Here is a 7,002-nt window from a genome sequence, read left to right on the forward strand (position 1 = left end):
TATATCATCAAAATTGCTTTATACATTAAGTTAAATGTGGATAAATATGTCTTCAGATGCAAAATTTCAGCAACCGGCTGTACTTTTTCCTGATAAAAGTGAAGTCCAGTAAGCAGCTCCATGTTGTGAACCCGGGAGATGTATGCTTTAAATCTTTCTTCAACCCAGAAGTCTCCAGTTTTATTCTCTGGACAAGAGAATCCAAGTTGGTGGGTTTGGGTGGGAGGACAAAGGGCAGTCGGTCCAGGCTGCTGGGGCAGCTGCTGTGGGTAGATCTGTGGTCCCCACCGCTGCTGAGCAGCATGAAGTAGAGTGGGACATGGCCACCCACAAATTCTGTAATTTCACTTGGACAATCAACATGACCATCATAATTATAGTCAAATATGGGTCCACTGACCACATTTAACCCATTTCTCTCTGCTGCATATTTTACAAGAAGTACACTATAGAAGTCGTCCCACAATTTTTTTTTAATTCTTCATATGTTGAGACCAAATTACTTGTAATTAAGGCACCATATTGGCCATCAGCAGTTGTACTGTTCGCAGCTGGGGGACCGTCTATGAGCTCCATAGGGACACCGTCAGCGCTTTCCCAAACCCACTGATGTACTCTCTGTGGTACAGGAAACGTGGTCCTGGTTCTCTTATAGACCCCGGGCCTCACAAATGGCAGGGTGGCTTTCGTTGTTGCTGTTATTTCTTCCTGGGTTAGATTTAGCATCTGATTCACATGCTCCAGTTGAGCATTAGTTTGCAGCTGAAAGCAGGCACAGGTTAGGGTGTCCATGGGCAGTGAAGCAGGAAAGCTACAAGCTGACAGCCTCCTTGGCCACCTCCTGTGGCTCAGATGGCTCATGGAAAGGCACCTTCAGAAGATGGTGGTGGCTACTGTGGGTGCCAGTGTTTGGTGCGGGCTGAATGCGGAAATCACACATTAGATTATAGAGTTCAATATTTTCAAATGGCTCAATTTCCAATTCCTCTTTAAATTGGATCCGTGTGCCAAAAAAGATAGCCTCCATGCTCTTGAAGTTGTTGTCCTAACCATGGACACCACCGCCACTCAAGGTGCTGTCCATGGTCCTGGCCGCCACCACTTCGCCGCAGGAGCAGCTGCACCAGGTGGATGCGCAAGTTCCTGGTGTGGGCAGGCGCTTGGGCAGGTCTGGCGCCAGGTGGGGCTTGAAGTGCTGCTCGGGTCTTGGGCACTGAAGACAGCAGGGTGCAGAGTTCTCAGGTGAGACAAGGAGGACTCAAAGGTATGTCTTCACCCTAAGACATTACATGAAGCGCGTTTAAAGAGGATTTCAGCTCTGCTAATGAGACAGCAGTGTTTAATCCATGAGCAACGCGCCCAGTTCTCTGAGAACATTACTTTTGTTTTTGCAACAATAATTAGGTAGGAAATAAAATTTTACTTAAGGGTCGGCCAAATAATTCAGCAGATTAAAGCGCCTGCAAGCAGGCACAGGGGCCGGGGGTTTGATCCTCCAGGCCTGCCCTAATCCCAGCTGTTAGGAGGCTGTAAACAGGTGGATCACTATGAGTCCAATCTAGTAATAAGACCCTGAACACCCTGCAGACCCTTCCTTAAAAATTACAAAAAAAAAAAAAAAAGGCGGCTTTGTCATCCTCACTGTAGGTGCGCATTAGAACTCCCTTTAGTTTCCAGAGACAGGCAGAGCATTCCTTAATGCACTGTAGAAACCCTCACCTGAGGTGGCCAGCCAACCAGTTTTGCTCTCCCAGAGCCTCAGGACAGAATGTCGTTGCGTGCCTCCTCCATTCGGCCACCCTTTCTTTCTCAGGCCATCTCACTTCCTTCTTGGCTCTTTGATCCGGCTCCTCACTGGTGACCTTGCTGCCTGTTCTCCTCTGTGTTGCTTTCCTCATTGATTTAGCCTGCCTGGACCTGAGAGTGCTGCTGTCTTCAGGTGTTCTACCTACACCTCTGTACCCTGTGCAGCAACCGTTTCCAGCCTGGATCCACTTCCTGTGATCCAAAGGCTCGCCTGCCAGACATTCTTTAAGTTCGGGACTTTGCTTTGTCTGTCTGTAACATCCCCACCATCTTTCATAGCCACGTGGCACAGATGGTACTGGAAGGGTGACGTAATAGTTACTTGCTTTCATTTTGTGGATAGTGGGGTTTTAGTGCCGTTTGGACATTGAGACCATATCACAGGCCTTAGGATTTGAGAATTTCACAAGTGTACAGCCCATCACTGATGGAGTGATGAAGGAAGTGTCCAGCAAATGAAGGTATAGTTGGGAGAAAGTATTGGAATTAAAATTATTTACAAAATTAATACAGAGCCTTAGTTATCTAGTTTAATGTATTATCTAGCTTATTGCGTTCTTTATGTTGGTCTTTTTTTTTTTTTGCCATTTATAAACACAGAAAGGAGAATGTTTTAAAATAAAGGTTTCTGAGACCTTGGTTTTGAGTATTTTTTTCCTCCCTGAGGGGCATTAAAGAAAATGGTTGCCAACAAAGACTGCGACAAGATTATCCAAGGTGGTGACTTCTGTGCTCTCCAGGGTCCCAGAGATCGCTAAAGCTTTGGGCTGTGCAGATAAAGCTTCACTATGACTCACTGTACAGGGCAGGCCCTGCTGCACCACGGGACACTTAAAAACCAGCCTTGGACAAGTGCCTGCCAGGTTAAGTACAAGGTCCCGAGTTTAATTCTCCAGGGGGGAAAAAAAAACCAAAAATCAAAAAAACACCATGAGCATAACTCTTCTGATGAAGATATCTTAAAAGCAACATAAAATCACACGCGATTTTGCACTAGTAACTTGGGGTTTCACTTTAAAACCCCCTCCGGGACTGTGAGGCCTGGAGCCCAGTCTTAGCACCTCCCCTTGCCTAGAGGACTCTGCCTAGGAGGGACGCAGCCACGTGCCTCAGAGGAGCCTCTCATGCCTGCGCCTGGTGCGGGACTACTCTCCGACCCACTGTTGCCTCTTTCTTAAGAGGAAAGCTTCCCCGCGCAATGACAGGTTTTTGAGTCACAGCCTTCTTTCTGAAGAGTTCGAGGAATACATAGGGACGCATGCGTCCGTGTTCCTGCTGTGAGGTTTTGTGCAGTTTTTGACCTGGAGCTGCCCCTGTGGCTTTTCTGTTCACAGGATCCCATGCTCTCAGCAAATTGTGTGCAGCCAGGGATCCCAGAAGGGATCCCAGAAGATGTGTGACTGGAGGAGCTGTCCCAGAAGTCTCCAGTGAAGGTGGCTTCAGAGATCAGTTCCTACCTCCACAGGATGAGGGCTGACTTAATAACAGGCCAGCAATTTGGGCCTGCAGAATGCATAGCTACATGGATGCTCTCCCCCATTTTCTTTTTAATGAAGTTCAAACTCCAGTTGGTTATGAGAATTGGTTAGTGTTCATGAAAATCACTTTGGGTTCACCCTGGGGTGGTGCCACCCACAACCCAATGTGGTGTATAACCCTCAATGTGCCTGTGTAGTTCCAACCCAGCAATCTACACCTGCCTCAGGATGGCCTGCACTCTTTAGAAAGGGTCTCATGCAGGAGATGAGGTTGTAGAGGTGGAGCAGGGCTGGACCTAGGACTCCTTCCTCTCTCCCACCCCCCCCATAAACTTCGAATGTAGGAAGTGAGAGAAAGTGGTAGTGATAACCAAAGCAGAAGCACACAGCAGGCACAGAGCACAACAGCTCCATCGGTCTGGAGTTGACGGGCTCCTGGCCCACAGCTCCATGTGGACCAGCTGTGGCCTCTGCCCTGCTGGCCTGCAGTGAGCAGAGCATCTGTCAGGCAGGAGTTGCTGGTATGGTTTACTAGGGTGGGAAGCAGAAGCAGATGATGGCCCGTGGTGGATGCACAGGGTTCAGTAAAGTCTACTTCCGTCCCTACACAGGCAGCAACACATTCACAGAGGTGGACTGGAAGAGCTAGGACCACCAGGTCCTGATACACTGTGCCACTCCTGAAGCCTTGCCGTGAAGTCAGGCTAATGCAGACCTTCCACTAGGGCAAGATGCCCAAGGCATACATGGCCACAGATGCCAACATCACCGCAAGTGTCACAGTGGAAGCCTTAGAAGTGGTGCATTTACAGAAGCAGGGCCCACACTGCCTAGACAGAATTCACAACTACCTGCTCCAGTTGAAAAAGCCCCATCTAAAACAAAACAAAAGGACTGGGAATTCAGAGATGGTAACAACAAGAACCACAGTGACAAATGGAGCTTGAGAAGGAGACATTAGAATGGAAAAGGGGAGAGAGATTGAGACTGTGTGTGTGTGTGTGTGTGTGTGTGTGTGTGTGTGTGTGAGAGAGAGAGAGAGAGAGAGAGAGAGAGAGACAGAGAGACAGAGAGACAGAGACAGAGAGAAAGACAGAGAGAGAGACAGAGAGAGAGACAGAGACAGAGACTGCCTGGAGGAGCACCTATAACTGGAGAGAACCACAGAGCTCAGACGCAATAGGGGCTAGCCTGGGAGCAGGTGGAGCAGCAGGAGTACCTGCAAAGGGAGCTGTTCCCATGGGATGGAGTCCAGGGTCAAGTGCTGGCAATGTCCTGGGACCACTTGCACCTCCACACCTTCCTCTGCTCCTGCCATTCTAGCCCAGGCCTCAGACCCCCATCCTCCCCCAGAACTCCTGCCAGTTATCCACAGTGCTATCTTCTAGGTCACTAACACTTTTACCTACCCCCTTCTTTCCTATCAGACAACTCATCCTGCCTGGTCCCTTCCTGAAGCTGAATTTTTCTTTGGATGTATGAGAAGATTGTGGCCCTTTAACTAGACTCGCAGCTGCAACTGCTGGAACAAAACCTAGGAATATATCTGGAGTGCAGAATGCCCCTTTCCCTAGCAGAGGGAGGTCCACGGATGTACGCTTGGCCTCATGCAACACAGCAGTCTTGAGTCCTAGAAATGCGCCCCTTCCTCTAGGGTGAAGTGGCTTAAGGGAAGACCTGAATGTCTTGCTGGATAGAAAAGGTGCTCAGGACATCAACAGTAGAAGCAGAACAAACAAAGGACAAAAGTGAAGATACTTGTAGACAGCAGCACATGGGAGATCTGGGCAGCCTCAGGGTCTGAGGGCCTTGAGTGTGAGTCCTGACTTTCACTCCTTACTAGGCAGATTTGTGTGTCTGTTTCCCTTCCTGGGCCTCTACTGCCTTACTGTGTGTGCTGGATTGACAATTGGTGGTCTGTAGGGATATGTTGGTCTCTCAGTGTGATCTGCTGTACCCAGGGAGAAATGGCGGCAGAAATAAGGGAAAGACAGATAAGAAGACAAGGGCTGGGTTAGGTGGTAGCCCATCTGATTGACTAGCGTGATGACCCCCTGAACAATAGTAAGAGTCTTTATTTATACTTACACAGAGTTGCAAGCCACAGACTTGCCTAGCAACCAATAACCCACAATGTCCAGGCAGGATGTTTTCTGAAGACTGAGGTAGCTTGACTGCTTTAGGCAATGAGGCCTCATTCTGCCCTCTCACAAAGGATCAACTTCAGCTGAAGAGGCTCCCCACATATCTCCCTTTTTTGTTTTGCTGTGTGGATGAATTGGAGAAGCTGTGTTTGGAGAACTCCATAGAAGACCTTTCGTCCTGATGTGAGTCCAAAGATTTTTAGTACTTGGGTTCAGCAGTTTGACCTGATATAGTCTGATAGTCCATAACAGTAGTGAGTTGTCAGTGCAGCTGGCAATGGTTAAAAGTTGTTAGTGATTTGAACCTTGTATAGTTTAGCATATTATCATGATATTACTTTTTGCATTTGGTGGTTACACTTTTCTGCTCGCTGGTTAAAACCAAGTTAGGCAAGACCTGTAAAAATACAAATTTAACTTTTGCTATCTGACAAGGTAAGTTAAATCTCCTCAGGATTTTCCTTGGAACCACATACAGTGCCTCTTAGATCTTCTATCAGTGTCAGCCATCTGGATGAGTCACGGCCATTGCTTGACCCATTTGCTCACTGTGAAAGCTTAAGAGATATTTTCTTTCCACGTGACTCTCCTTAGGCACATGATACATCGTTGAGCACTCCTTTCTGGTCCCATAATCTCTATCAGAAAATTAGGAATGCAACTGAGTTACAGGATGTCACAGCAGAGGTTCCCTTAGGTCCTGAGTCCTCACTGCCCTTGGAGAGGTAGGGCCAAAATATTGGCTATCCTTTTACTCCATTTATTGCTCTAATTTTTGGTCTCCAAACTTTAGATGTTAAACATCCAGAAGAAAAGCTTAATGACATTACCCTGTAATGGAGGCAATGAACTTAATATTCCCATCGATCTGAATATCAAACATCTTTGACATAAAATGGAACTGTTATTTTCTAACAACCACGGATATTCTAATATTTAAATCCCTATAGAATGTTAAGACAACTATATATTTTTACACAGAAATTTAGAAATCAAAACCATATATAATATTATAGCAAGACAATGACATTTTGTCACACTTAAATTTTTGTCTTCACATAATACTTTTAGCCAACCATTTCTATCTAATACATAAGAAATTTTCACCTAATTAGTCATTCTTAATTGGGCTATATATTACAAGTTTTAAAGGCAGATGTTTGAATCTGAGAGAAAGTCTTATCACAATAAGCAATCTTTGTTTTACATGTTAGAAGACCTGTACACTTGGAATCATGAATGCACTTAATACAGCATGAGATTAACAATGAATTACCATACACATGTGAAAAACTTTGTTTCTTCATTTAGCTTCATACCAAAAGCATCTTTTAAGAGACAACCTTATTGTAATATTTTATGAAAAACTTTACCTTTTAAACCATCTGGTAACTTAGGACAAAGCATGCTTCTAAGTCTATAACCCAAATTGTACTATGAAAACAATCAAAAAAGAAAAAAGAGGAACATCTGTTCACAGAATGACGAAAAAATACCTAAACAAATGCACAGAACAAACATCTTTACATAATCAGAATGCACTCAAATATATTCCTGGCCAAATTAAATTATAG

General features: G+C 45.7%; 1 pseudogene; it reads right to left on the reverse strand.

Annotated features, from left to right (window-relative positions):
* The window catches only part of LOC101568132, a 13,803-nt pseudogene extending 7,822 nt beyond the window's left edge, over nucleotides 1–5,981 (reverse strand).
* Between the last annotated feature and the right edge of the window lie 1,021 nt (nucleotides 5,982–7,002).

Source organism: Octodon degus, unplaced genomic scaffold (genome assembly GCF_000260255.1).
Source record: "Octodon degus isolate 3935 unplaced genomic scaffold, OctDeg1.0 scaffold00033, whole genome shotgun sequence".
NCBI classification, from domain to species: Eukaryota; Metazoa; Chordata; class Mammalia; order Rodentia; family Octodontidae; genus Octodon; species Octodon degus.